This window comes from Lygodium microphyllum, chromosome 15 (genome assembly GCF_053477565.2).
Source record: "Lygodium microphyllum isolate KBCC chromosome 15, Lygodium_microphyllum_v1.1.10, whole genome shotgun sequence".
Lineage (NCBI taxonomy): Eukaryota > Viridiplantae > Streptophyta > Polypodiopsida > Schizaeales > Lygodiaceae > Lygodium > Lygodium microphyllum.
Window position 1 is genome coordinate 124,992,965 of NC_141149.1, and position 14,699 is coordinate 125,007,663.

Here is a 14,699-nt window from a genome sequence, read left to right on the forward strand (position 1 = left end):
GTAGGTCATTTCCTATGCTAAGAATAAGGAAAAGGTTGCACTTATTACATGGCTTGCCTTCTCCTCCTCTTTCAAAGAGAGGGTGTGCTTTGTGGATGTTATTGTTGAAACCATCAGTCAATTGTTTCAATGGAATGCAAGGTTGACTATCAATGTCTAAGAGAGAGGCCTTATATTGATCAATATCATTCCTCACTTTTTCTAGTAGACTTTTGCATGCTTGAGTAAGATTGGTTGGCCACGAACCAACTCCATTATGGAAGAGCATAAGGAATGAAAATCAGAGGAATAAAAGGGTTATATTTTTGCATAAGCAACTACATTCTATTTCGCGTGACTTGCATGGGAAAGGAAAAGATTATGTTTTTATTTCAATATCATTGTAACTGTACATAGCATAACCTGCATGCATAAGCAATTTGCATGCATAAGTAATTATATGAAAAGGAAAAGGGTTATATTTCATTTGATGAAAAGCATATAATACGCATGAAATGACAGTTACATTCAATATGAAAGATAGGTTAAGTTAAGTTAAAATGTTGCTTAGTATTGCACTTGCAAAGTTAATCCAGCATTCTTGTACTTAGATCATTCTATGTTGCAAGTAAGAGAGGGTACCAGGCCTTAGGACACGAATACTAGTAAAATCGACAAAGGGATGTAATTCCTCAAGATAGGCATTGCTACCTATCTTGTGCAACTAGTCTGCAAGGTCAGATGCTATTGCAACTAAACCATAAGATGCTATTACTACATCTTAATGTGAAGACCTAGAGTCAGTAGAGTTAGAATCTCGATTTATGCTGTTTTAGGGGAGCGGAATGGGACTATGCCTTATGGGCAGAAAGGTTGAGCTTCGCATCCCTCTCATTTCCCATTCTCCATGAACCAAGTGCAGCATAAATCCGCTTCGACTCTATTGCTCCTATGCAAAGTGGTTCATCTGGAGCTCCACGCTACCTACTTTCTAGAGATTTGGACTTCAGGTCAGTCCTAAGTGGGAACAACCGGATACTTCCGCTTCAGGGCACGGGAATACCTAGATCGCAAACCCTGTGACATTCCTTGTGAGTGCCAGGTGGCACTCTCTAGACTCCCCTCCCAATGGGCTGCTAAGACGTGTCCCACAAGTGGTCAAGCGGACACGTTACAATTGGTATCAGAGTGAACCAACGAGATCTAAAGATTATAAGGGAATTTAATGGAGGAAAATAAAGGGAATAAGGGGGTAAACAGAGAAGGGTGAGTAGAATAGAGCAATGTTTTCTGTTGAAAACATTTCTTTACTCACTTATGGATGCTGGGTTGCAGAGTCATGAAGCATGGGGCAAGTTCTTGGTGTTCCAGGTCATGTTTATGACTGCAATGCATGCTTCAAATTATCGTTAGAGGCTTGGCATGATGAATATTCTAGACCGCATCTATAATCCTTCACCCATGTATGCGGAGCGGAGATGGACGGGAGACTCAGGAATATACTACATAGCAGCCCACCGACTCGCGTACCTTCAAACCAATTTTAAGAGAATCAAGTGGATGGAGGATTTAAAGATCATGAAGCTGTTCATCTTTGTCGAAGCTCACGTAAACGCAACTTTTCATGTTAGCAGTTGGCAAGTCAAGTAGAACAAGTATGTCTATGAAGAAGTGACCCGAGTGATCTCTGTTGTTGATAGAATCAAAGTGTTAGGGCACTATGAGAAGAATGGGTATCAAAGGAAGGGATACCCCAAGCTTCCTATGACTTATCGTTTCCTGAAAATCTATGACCCCACTCCATATTATTATTCCATCCCTGTAGCCGATTGTAACACGATCCTATTTTCCCCAAACTAATGTATCAATTAGCCAGTTCTACTTATCCAAAATAAATGCACTCAAAGGGGCTATGCCTTCATGAATAAATAAGACTTTTTACAATTATCATAAATGTTAACTGAGGTGTTAAGTGATTAAATCACTTAGCTAAAAAGCTGTGCTAGTCATACTAACATACTATGGGAACGTATGATAAGATATTAACATAAATAATCTTATTGTTGAGACACAACCCCAAGCGCAGGTTCCAAATCCGACTCCTGCACTAAGTCCAGCTGTGGCTCAAGAGAAGAAATTCCTTCTCAAACAAATTAAGCCACCCGAGTTTGATGGCAAGGGAAGGATTGTTCAAGCCGATGTTGAGATCTGGATTGAGTCCATGGAGAACTATTTTGAGGCAGCAGGAATTGCACCTGCTAACCAAGCCATGCTCGCCAAACTTAAGCTAAAAGGCAAAGCGAGACTTAGGTGGAAACAGTGGTGCAGAGACCAAGCGATCTCGAAGGGGACAGTCACTTGGGATAAGCTTAAGGAAGTTGTGCGAGGAAGGTATCTGCCACCTGCCTACTGCACACAAAATATGAATGAATTCTATGACTTGAAACAGCTAGGATTATCCCTGGAAGCATATTATTTGAAGTTTGTTTCACTCCTAAAGTATGCACCTCCAATGGGTATGACACAACAAGTGTCAAAATTCTGTATTGGGTTGAATCCACCCATAAACACTCGATTGCAATCAATGCACCCAATGGACCTACAAGACGCACTCATTCGAGCTGCTCCAATAATACAGGAGGTGTAGAGCAAACCAAGGAACAACAGGATTTGGCCTTACAAAGATCAAAATAAGGGCATGTCTAAGGCTCAGAATAAGAGAGCACATGGTCAAGATCAGGGCCAAAGAAAGAAAGCTAGGGTCAATGCTGTCAACAACTTTGTTCCAACACAAAGTAATGATCGCAACCCATGTTGCTTCCATTGCAGTGAGCCCGGACACGTCAAGAGGGAGTGTCCCAAGGGCTTGGTAGAGGGCATCACTAGGGGCAATTCCAAGGTCAAAATAGAGCTGCTCATGGCCAAGGAACCATCGTTATGGCCAGAGGGAGAACCTCCAGTGTTTCCAACAAGGAGCTGGACAATGAAGAAGATCCATCTATGGATGTTGACATTGAGAGGATGAGAGTGGAGTTTTGAGCCCGTGAAAATTTGCCAAAAAATCCGGAATTTTGGGGAAAAATATTTAACATCGAAGGCGGTGGCTGCAACTAGGATGATTTTAAGCACCAAGTGAAAGACGGCTTTCAAAAGGTGCTCGAGCGACACTTGTGGATTTTTGATAATTTTTTTGACTACCGTGTGGGATGCCAAGAGTTGCCAGTCAGTGTGGGATGCCAAGCCGGACGTGCACGATTTTTCAGAGACTGAAACGAAGTCCGGACGAGGAAGAGGCCACAAATTGGCCAAGATACGAAAGGGTAGACACAACTTGCCCCCCCCCCCCCCCCCCAAATTTTATGCAAGAATGGTGAAGAACATAGGAGAAAATGTGATCAGACATGGCGGCGCATTTTTTGCCCTCATCCTCATGGATGATGATTCCATGCTATGAGCAACCTATCTGACAGACATTGGGGCTCAAATTCTCCCTCTTGGCTGATCATATCGCCGGTCTTCGCACAAGGAATGGCTGTCTGGATGAAGAGAACAGAATCTAGTATTTCTCTCTCCTCCCTCTCTCTTCCCTCTATGGGCTGTTCATGTGTACCATCTTGATGAAGGAACCGGGAAGGAGAATGAAGAAAATGGTGATGGAGATTCATGGAGATGCTGAAGATTGATGAGCAGCATTGGATTGAGAGCAATGGAGGCTCCATCTGCTGGTTATGCAGTCATTCAAAGCATCTCGGGTTACGTAAAAACACGGTATGACCATTTTTATGAAGAAAATGAAGGATTTTTGATAGTTTATGATTATAATTATGTTCTTATTGGATGGAATTTTTTTTGTGTGCTGTTTGCATCATGAATAATTGTTGTTTATAAAAAAATCTTGATTTTGCAATGATTTATATGCTTTATTTAATTCCCGTAAACCCGAAATGTGATTTTTAAGCGGTAAAATGGTAGTTTTTCCGTTTCGGGTGGGTAACAGGTGTTCCCATGGGCGGAATATGGAAGATAAATTGAATGGTAGTATGGTGAAGTGATTGGAACAAGAAAAATCAGAAAATAGCATATTTTATTGCCAAATAAATCAAGAAAATGGGAAAAATAAGGAGAAAAAATAGAAATACTTCTTGGAAAAATAAGGAAAAATATAATGATTGTTTATGGATGTATGGTAGTGGCAAAGCATGAGGTTTAGCCTCAGTTTGCCCTATCTCTTTGTCAAAGTTTGTGATTTATCGCTTTTTATACATCAAAACATGATAAAATAAACCTCTACACCTATGCAACGAAAGCAATACCTAAATGTAGGGGGTTGGGATGTTTGAATGGTGTGATTTGCGTGCTGATTATTGCTGATTTTCTAAAGCACATCATGTCATAGAGTTCGTGGTATGTTAATTAAGAGGATAGTAGTACGAATGTTGTCTCGGTGCTATCCTTACATCGCCGCAATGGGTTAGTAAATACATTGGAAAGCCTAGTTGTGCACCACGTGTTTCTGATTTAAAATGATGTTTGAGCACTTTAGAAGCATCCACTTTTGCATATGCATGTCGATCATGGTGTCAGAATAAGAAGGCATGGATGCATAGCACCTGTTTTCAATGACAATGACCCATGCTTGAGTGTGGAAAGGCATCCTTAGCCATAGGATAGACGTTCGTTTCTTGGGGGATTATTTGGTAAGGACACATGGTGTCTCCTGGAGTACTTTCAAAATGAAATAGTGGACTTTGTTCGTTTGTTTCATATGTTGAGCAGCGCATCAAAAGGGGCTAATGCCTGTGACGTGTAGGAGAGCTGCAGTGGGGCTTCGGTGTTTCCACCGAGAGGTTGCCTCCCATGTATGTGATTATTGCGGTATTTATTGCCAATATGTATGGGTTCTCCCTCTATGGAGTTTATAGAAAGGGAAATGTTGGACTACAAAACTATAAAGCTATAAACACATAGATTAGGCTTTAGGGCAGTTTGTCCTTTAGCAGTAAATAAATGCTCCTGGCCCGCGAGGCCGTGAGGGTGTGGTTGTCTGTTATGAGTATAAGGTCCGGCTAGTGCCATAGCCAGTGCCGGCCCATTTGAGGTCCCATCAGTGGTACATCTGCCAGGTTCTGCCAACAAGTGGTGGTTCTTGAATCTAGGGTTTTTAGGGACCAAAATAAATAAATTGGTTTATGTCCTCTGACAAGGACCGTCAAGTCGAAATACAAAAAGCAGAACGTGCTGAGAGATCTAGACGGTGGTTGGAGATTGTAAGTCACTATTCTCCCCAAAGGAGTAGCCTGATATGCATAAGAGGTAGTGGTCTTAGTAACCCAACTGCTGCATTTAGTCCTTTAGGTGCAGAAGGAAGCGCAAGTTCTTCCTCTCTTCCACCAAGTCAACCCACTTTAAGTGGGGGTGTGATTCCATCAGTTCAAACTCCTATTGTTAATCTGATTGTCGTCATGGCACAACCCATTGCAATCCCTGCAGGGACGTCGGATCTGCCAGCTTTAGGAGTGCCTTTGCCCATTTTTAATAGGTTAGCCGAAGAAGATGCGGAGTTTCACATTTGTGAATTCCAAAGACTAATGTTTAATTACCGCATCTAAGATGAGGGACATCTTATGATGTTCTTTAACATGACATGAAAAGGAAGGGCTGCAGTATGGTATCATAGCATAGAGACTGGAACCATAACCACAATCAACCAATTTTAGGGAGCTTTTCGAGGAGAATATGCCCCTAAAATAGGCGGCCAATACTGGTTGCGTGTTTTGAATGTAACACGCCAAGACCCCCATGAGAATGTGAAAGCCTATGCCAAGCAGCTTAAGGAAGTATTTCGTAAGTTATAAACTTACATTCCCATTCCGCCGGCTGCCCAATTGCAATACTTCTTGCATGGATTGGATTTCAATATTCAGGTACAATTGAGCAGTGTGGCTTTGGCTGATATAGACACCGCCATCGCGCGGGCAGAAGGAGTAGAGTCACGATTACAAACGGCCTACTCCTCTTGAATAAATCTTAATGCGGGTCTAGTACCTGGAGGCAATTTACCATTGACAGATGGAAGTCAAGGGATGCCTATGAATAACCCCAATGGGAGAGGAAGCATGGTTCAAAATGTACCTTTTCTGCCAGCTCCTCCCAGTGTGACTATGCCTATGGCTAGTCAGTTGGCTCCACCAAATGTTGGAGGCCAAGTTTCAAACCCTAATATTGTTCCTGTGAGTCAACAACCAATGGCCAATTAAATTGTTAGGCTGATGGAACGGATAGACGATCAAGGCTATGAGTCGAGTGCCTCTAATGTCCTTGGCGAAGTTAAAGATATGATGAAGCACTATACTGACATGATTTCCGAACAATATCGGCAAATAGCTGTTGACGTCAATTTCTTGAAGAAGCAGCAGAATTTGATAGAGAGTCGACGCCCTGAAGAGGGTGGGCCCTCAAGATTCAGCTGTAAGTGGTGTGGCAGACAACATTTCCCTAGAAATTGTCCAAATGTTAAATGTGATATTTATGGGAAGTCGAGCCACTTAGCCGCTACATGTTGGAGTAAGATTAGTTCCCTCCAACAAGGGAGTAAACAGCCAGGTCCAGTTAATCATAGCGTGCAAGGTAATAACCTCTAGCAAAATGATGGACCAAGACAAATATTGCAAAGGGAAAATACCACTATAGAGGAGTTGCCACAAGGCAATGGAGTCAGCCTTATCGAGGATGTACGCGTCAATGCCACTGAAACCTCTAACCTACGAGCCATGACAAGAGGCCAAAAGGCTAAAGAGGTTGATAAAGATAATGCAAAACCGGTCGAGGAAAACCCTAAGTAAGGGGATAAGGGGACGCAAGTCCTGAACCCTGGTGTGGAAGGTGGACCTCTAAGGCCTGTTGACAAAAAAGTGATCCTAAGAAGGATGAGGAAGTGCCAAGAAAGAAGGAAAGAGCTAAAAGAGAAGCACCAAAGCCGGTCCCGAGACCAAAAGAAAGAATGGTTTGGCGAGAAAAGAGAGCTTTAGCTACCTATCATGATTTTGATTTAGCAAGTTCTCTTTGCGAAGTCAAACCAGATGTAAACCTCTTATAGTTGATTAAATTATCTCCAGGAGTATGCAAGCAATTCAAGAAGAACCTGCGTATTGGGTATATTGTAGAACCTTTGGGCATAGCACAAGTAGGGGAAGATTGGTTTGATCGTGTTGAAAAGAATTGCTCTAGGGTTCCAGCATACGTGGATGGAATATTAGTAGAGCATGCTATCGTAGACACTGGGTCCTCCGTCATGAGTTCAGAGTTGATGGAGAGGTTGGGTCTAGGCATCCAAAAAGATAGCTCCACCCTGCTTAGAATGGCTGATGATAGTCTAAGGCAATCAGAAGGTTGCGTTACTAAAGTCCATGTTACAGCTGTAAGTGTAGAATGCTTTTTGGGCTTTAGGGTGATAAGATTTGCAAAACGTCCTAGCTATCGAGTCTTGCTAGGCATGCCTTGGATTTTACGAATAGATTGTCAAGTCGATATACCCGCCGGTCGAGTGGTTCTAGGTAGAGGTGCTAATCGAGTAATAGTCGATGCTTACCCTGAGTCTCCTTAGAGTGAGAGAGCTCCTTTATCCTCTACTGAATTAGAAACAGCAGATGATCCATCTGGTAGTGAGACATTATTCAGTGACGAATCTGAAGAGGGGTCCACTGCAGAGGATATTTATCAAATAACTCTAAATGAGCCAATAGAGCCGCAATATAGGATAAGAGACGCGGATGTGATTGAGTTGGACCTTGGCACGCCGAATGATTCGCGACCAATTAAATTAGGTTCTATGCTCAATTCAATAGAAAGGGAGGACTATATGTCCCTAATTCAAGAATTTCGCGATATCTTTGCTTGGAGTTATAATGAGCTGAGAGGCATTCCTCCCAGCCTGGCTGTTCATACTGTTCCTGTAAAAGAAGGCAGTCGTCCTGTGCGTCAGAAAGTGAGGCGTATGCCTTTTGAATTGAGGAACGGGCTGTTTGAGCAGTTACAGAAGTTACGGAAAGCTGGTTTAATCTTCCCTGTACAGCACACAGAATGGTGTTCACCAATTGTCATCAGGAAGAAGAAAAACAACAAGATCCGACTATGTGTAGATTTTAGAGAGCTGAATAAGCAGACGGTTAAGGATTACTACCCGTTGCCATTTATTTACCAGATTTTGGATCAATTAGCGGGTAGGAAAATATATTCGTTTATGGATTGCTTTGCGGGATACAATCAGATGGCAATTGCAGAAGAGAACAAGTTGAAAATAACCTTCATTACTGTCTTTGGTACTTTTGCGTACCATGTGATGGCCTTTGGTTTGTGCAATGCACCTGGATCATGGCAACGAACAGCAGACAAGACCTTTGGTGATATCTCCCCAGATGAGTTGAAAGTATTTATTGATGACCTGGGGGCAGCCATTGTAAGGGAAATGATGTTGATTATCTTAAGAAAGTGCTTTGAGAGCTGCAGACAATTTTGTATCGCTCTTAACCCACGGAAGTGTGTCTTTGGAGTACCTTATGGGCTATTGCTAGGCCATGTGGTCAGTTCAATAGGGATTGCAACTGACCCTGAAAAGATCAAGGGTATAGTCGCTATGAGTTCACCACGCACTCCGAAAGAGGTACATAGCTTTCTGTCATCGATAGGGTATTATCGGAGGTTTATAAATGCCTTAGCAGAAAGGACATTGCCACTAACGAACTTATTATCCTTTAGCTGTCTATTTGTATGGAGCGGCCCTTGTAAGGTAGCTTTTGAGGATGTGAAACATGAGCTAGTAAAAGCACCAGTTTTAAAAGCACCTAAAAGAGTCGAGGTATTTTATATATTTTCAGCAGCCACCATGCATAGCATCAGCTGTTGTTTAGCCCAAATCTAGAAGGAAAAGTGATATCATCCGATAGCTTTTGCTAGTCGAAAATTGGGCATATCAAAAATTAACTACACCTACATGGAGAATTTGTGCCTTGCGATGGTCTTTGCGACTAAAAAATTTAGGCACTACATCCTCTATGAGAAGGTAGTTTTCTATATGAAGGCGAAAGGGCTTAGATTGCTTATGAACAAGCTGCAACCACCTGATCGTCTGGTAAAGTGGTTAATCACTTTGCAGGAGTTCGATTATGAGATTAAGAGTAAGCCACTGAGGTTGCAGGGGATTGTGGAATGCCTTGTGGATTTCGCGGAGCCGAAAGAGACTTTGGCTGAAGGAAGTGATATTGAAGAAATGTTTAAAATTGATACAGCTTCTATCCCATCTTGGTATGCTGCTATCACGCATTATCTATCAACGGGAGAGCCGGGAGCTGGTTTATCCAAATCTGAAAAGAGAAAAATCAGACAACAGGCTTTGAAGTTTTCCTTGATCGCAGGAACACTATATCGGCAGGGTGTTGATGATATCTATCATCGATGTGTGATGCTTGACGAGGTTCCTTTCATCTTGGAAGAGTGCCATGACTCTGCATGTGGAGGGCACTTCGCTGGACGATTGATGGCATAGAAAGCTTTAAGAGCTGGATATTGGTGGCCATCCATCTTCCAAGATTCCTTTGAGTATGTTAAGAGATGTGATACCTGTCAAAGATATGACAGCAGAGAGAATAGGAAACGCCCACCTATGCCTATTATGGCTATCCTTCCATTTGAGAAGTGGGGCATTGACTTTGTGGGTCCTATCACCCCGTCGTCTACTACCCAGAAGAGGTACATTATAGTAGCAACTGATTATTTTACAAAATGGTCAGAAGAGCGGGTGACGAGGCAAAACAATGTAAAAGAGACTTCAAGTTTCCTTTTAGAGCAGATTATCTGCCATTTCAGTCCACCGAAGGAACTAGTGTCGGACCGTGGAACCCATTTTTTGAATAAAGTGATCAAAATCCTGACTGAAGCTTGGCAAATCAAGCATAATAAAACAACCCCTTATAATCCGCAAGCCAATGGGCAAGTCGAAAGTACTAATAAGCAGCTTGTGGGTATCTTGTCTAAAATAGTCTCGGAGAAGAAACCCACTTTTTATTAGGGCCACCAAAGGAACTAGTATCAGACCATGGAACCCACTTTTTGAACAAGGTGATCAAAAGCTTGACTGAAGCTTGGCAAATCAAGCATAATAAAACGACCCCTTATAATCCGCAAGCAAACGGACAATTCGAAAGTACTAATAAGCAGCTTGTGGGGATCTTGTCTAAAATAGTCTCTGAGAAGAAACGAGACTGGGACAAGAAGTTGTATGTGGCAGTATGGGCGTACAATACAATGTTCAAGCGAGCTACTGGCCACAGTTTATGGGAAAGAGTATGTGTTACCCCTCGAAATCGAGTTGCCAACCATACGGTTTGCAATTAACCACTCTTTGGGAGATGAGGATTCACTCTTTGAACGGTTCACGACCATAGTCCACCTGGATGAATTGAAATTGCAGAGCTTATTACACCAAGAGGGAGCTAAACGTCGGATGAAGCAGCTGCATGACCTTAAAGCAAAGAAGTATACCTTTAAAAAAGGGCAATTAGTTCTGTACTACGATGCGCGTAGGGAGTTGTTTCCAGGGAAGCTAGAACCTAGATGGGATGGCCCCTACAAGATTGTCAGGATAGGGAAAAATCTACGGCTCTACTAAGCTGATCTGCAGGGAGTAGAATTTAAAAATAAGGTTAATCTTAATAAGATTAAACCTTATTATTTCTAAGTATACTAATACAAAGAAATGCATTGCAGGTCCATGCTGGGGCTGATTTGAGACCTGCAAAAGAGCTTAAAGCTGGTTGATGGGGCAGTTAATTCCTTATTTGGAGCACCCATATCTGGAGCTGAGATACCATCAGGGGAAACTTATCTGGTGGAGCAAAGGTTACAAAGTGATCGAGCAAGAGGACGAAACCTTTGTGTGGGAGATCAAAGTCTTCTGCCATCACTGCTTATGAATGTTGACAAGTATCCCTGTTGAGTTTAATGAAGAAGGTGGGATGGAGCCGTCAGTTCATCCTCTAAACATGCTAAATTTTGACTATCATAATTACGAATAGAGGAGTTTGTGATGGCAGGCTGTGTAAACCCATTGTGGACGTACACATTATACTTTGACGGAGCGTCCAGGGGCCCTAATAAAAAGGGGAGTGTTGGAGTAGTAATCTGAGATCCCCGACGCAAAGTCATGATGAAGTTAGTTGCTTATCTCGGGGTAGGATTCACTAACAATATGGCGGAGTATAAAGCCTTGATTATGGGACTGCATATTGCCAAACAAGGTGGTATTCGGCAGTTGTTGGTAAAAGGGGGATTCCCAGTTGATCTTGAATCAGCTAGATGGGACATACACAGTGCGAAATCCCATCCTTTGTATGTATCATCGAACTACTATGACCCTACTTGAGGAGTTTGAGAGAGTGTCTCTTCAGCTGATTCCACGTTACTGGAATCAGTTTGTGGATTCATTGGCAAACCTTGCTTATGGAGAAGACCTTTTCTTCAACTGTGGTCCTAGTTTGGATATTGTTATCAATAATGAAACAGGACCCGGTCGCTTGTGGGGAATGTTATCAAAGCATGCAATATATGGCAGACGATGGTTGATATGGGTGATGCAAAGAGTAGCCGAGATCCATCTATCGTTGTTATCCTGGATCCATAGGCTGATTAAACAACATGTTATGCATACACCTCTTGCTATATATGCAGGAGGGATAAGTCATAACCTTATGCATTTAGCTTAGGGTTGCGGGCCCTATTTTTTCTCCTTGAAAATGAGCATATTATTGTATATCTGCACTATTTCGGGGAGGGATGTGTAGGTGCTATTCTGTTTTATATCGTTGGACCAAAAGGGCCGGTTTTGCGAGGTTTTAAATGTTTTATTTCATTAGGCCAAGAGGGCCAATCAGTTTTTGTAGTGAAATGCTTTATTTCATTAGGCCAAGAGGGCCAGTCGTCTGTTTAGAACGGGTGCGGTTAATGGTTTCTTGTTTTAGTCCTATGCTAGACAGGTTCGAAGAAGAGCTTGGAAGGAGCCTATGTTGCGCGGAAGCTTCTCGTGGCCCTATCCAGGTGATATCTCTCCTTTACGAGTAACGTGTTTTTATGCTAGATGTGTTTGTGTGCTCATGGGGGATTTTCTTTTCTTGTTGGGGACCGGCGTCCAAGGCATGAAGTCCCAGGTTTAGGTTAGGTATGTCTGAGGGAGGGCTGAGTAGTTGTTGCCTCCTGTGAAGACATTGCCAGGCATCGAAAGACATGTTTCAGTAAGTAATCCTAGTAACCCTGTTCTGCTAGCCTGCTAGGCAGTCGTTCTAGGAGTTCTTGTTAGTTGTGAGGCAGTTAGAGAAGCCTGCCAGAGAAAAAATGATGATGAAAAACCCTGAATATCTCAAAAGAAATAAATATATACAAAGATGTGTAAAAAGGGGTTCTAACCCCTATAAAAATAGAAAAGAAAAGAAAGGAAAAGTTTATAAGCAGTTGCTCATCACCTTGTGAAGGCCTGGTAGGTTCCTGGGGACGAGTCGAGTCAAACTCGGGGCCGATGCCTTGTCTTCTTAGGGGTGGCGTCTTGCTGAAAAAGAAGAAAGTAAGGAAGGTTGGAGCGAAAATAAAAGTGAGCGTCAAAAAAGGATTAAGTGTCGCCTCGCGAGGGCGTGGTAGGTTCTTGGGTACCGAGATAGGACCTGAGGCCGATGCCCTGTTCTCCTTGGGTCGCTATGCTCAGCTCCCTCCTTTTTACACGCCCGAGTATGGAAGAATAAAAACCTAAAAGAAGAATTGCACCAAAAGAAAATACTTCTTGATCAGGCTATGAGAGTCCTCGCCTAGTAGGAGCTCCTAGTTGTGTTGTCCTTAGTTAGGTAGGTAGTTTAGACCACCACTTAGGGCGACCTCTTTCATAGTTTTTTTTAGTTTGGCCGTGTTGGAGCAATCGGTTAGTGACTAGCTTCGGACCTTCTATCAGATTATGCTAGGCCTACTCCTTGTGGATTTCATGCCTTGGTTTTGTCAGGGGGTAGGGTGAGCATTGTGCTGTGTTTTAGTAGGGTGAGCAACCTATCTGACAGACATTGGGGCTCAACTTCTCCCTCTTGGCTGATCATATCACCGGTCTTTGTGTGAGAAATGGCTGTCTAGATGAAGAGAATAGAATCTAGTCTTTCTCTCTCCTCCCCCTCTCTTCCCTCTATAGGATGTTCGTGTGTACCATCTTGATGAAGGAACCGGGAAGGAGAATGAAGAAAATGGTGATGGAGATTGATGGAGATGCTGAAGATTGATGTGCAGCATTGGATTGAGAGCAATGGAGGCTCCATCTGCTGGTTATGCAGTCATTCAAAGTGTCTCGGGTTAGGTAAAAACACGGTATGACCATTTTTATGAAGAAAATGAAGGATTTTTTATAGTTTATGATGATAATTATGTTCTTATTGGATGAAAATTTGTATGTGTGCTGTTTGCATCATGAGTAATTGATGTTTATCAGAAAATCTTGATTTTGCAATGATTTACATGCTTTATTTAATTCTCGTAAACCCGAAATGCGGTTTTTAAGCGGTAAAATGGTAGTTTTTCCGTTTCGGGTGGGTAAAAGGTATTCCCATGGGAGGAATATGGAAGATAAATTGAATGATAGTATGTTGAAGTGATTGGAACAAGAAAAATCAGAAAACAACATATTTTATTACCAAATAAATCAAGAAAATAGAAAAAATAAGGAGGAAAAATAGAAATACGTCTTGAAAAAATAAGAAAAAATATAATGATTGTTTGTGGATGTATGGTAGTGGCAAAGCATGAGGTTTAGCCTCAGTTTGCCCTATCTCTTTGTCAAAGTTTGTGATTTATCGCTTTTTATACATCAAAACATGATAAAATGAACCTCTACACCTATGCAATGAAAGCAATACCTAAACGTAGGGGGTTGGGATGTTTGAATGGTGTGATTTGCATGTTGATTATTGCTGATTTTCTGAAGCACATCATGTCATAGAGTTCGTGGTATATTAATTAAGAGGATAGTAGCACGAGTGTTGTCTCGATGCTATCCTTACATCGTCGCAATGGGTTAGTAAATACATTGGAAAGCCTAGTTGTGCACCACGTGTTTCTGATTTAAAATGATGTTTTGAGCACTTTAGAAGGATCCACTTTTACATGTGCATGTCGATCATGGTGTTAGAATAAGAAGGCCTGGATGCATAGCACATGTTTTCAATGACAATGACCCATGCTTGAGTGTGGAAAGGCATCCTTAGCCGTAGGATAGACGTTCGTTTCTTGGGGGATTATTTGGTAAGGACACATGGTATCTCCTGGAGTACTTTCGAAATGAAAGAGTGGAGTTTGTTTGTTTGTTTTATATGTTGAGTAGCGCATCAAGGGGCTAATCCCTGTGATGTAGGAGAGCTGCAGTGGGGCCGCGGTATTTCCACAGCTTACCATCCCCAAACTGATGGTCAAACAGAATGAGTTAATCAAGTCATTGAAGATATGCTTAGGGCATACTACAGTCGCGAACCCAAAAAGTGGATTCAATACTTACCACTGGTTGAGTTTGCTTACAATGCTTCTTACCAACAGAGTATTCAAATGGCCCCTTTTCAAGCATTGTATGGGCATGATTGTTGTACCCCTTTAAACTTCTCGGATCCAACTTTGAGGGTAGAAGCTTCAAGACAGATGCTGGAAGACATGGA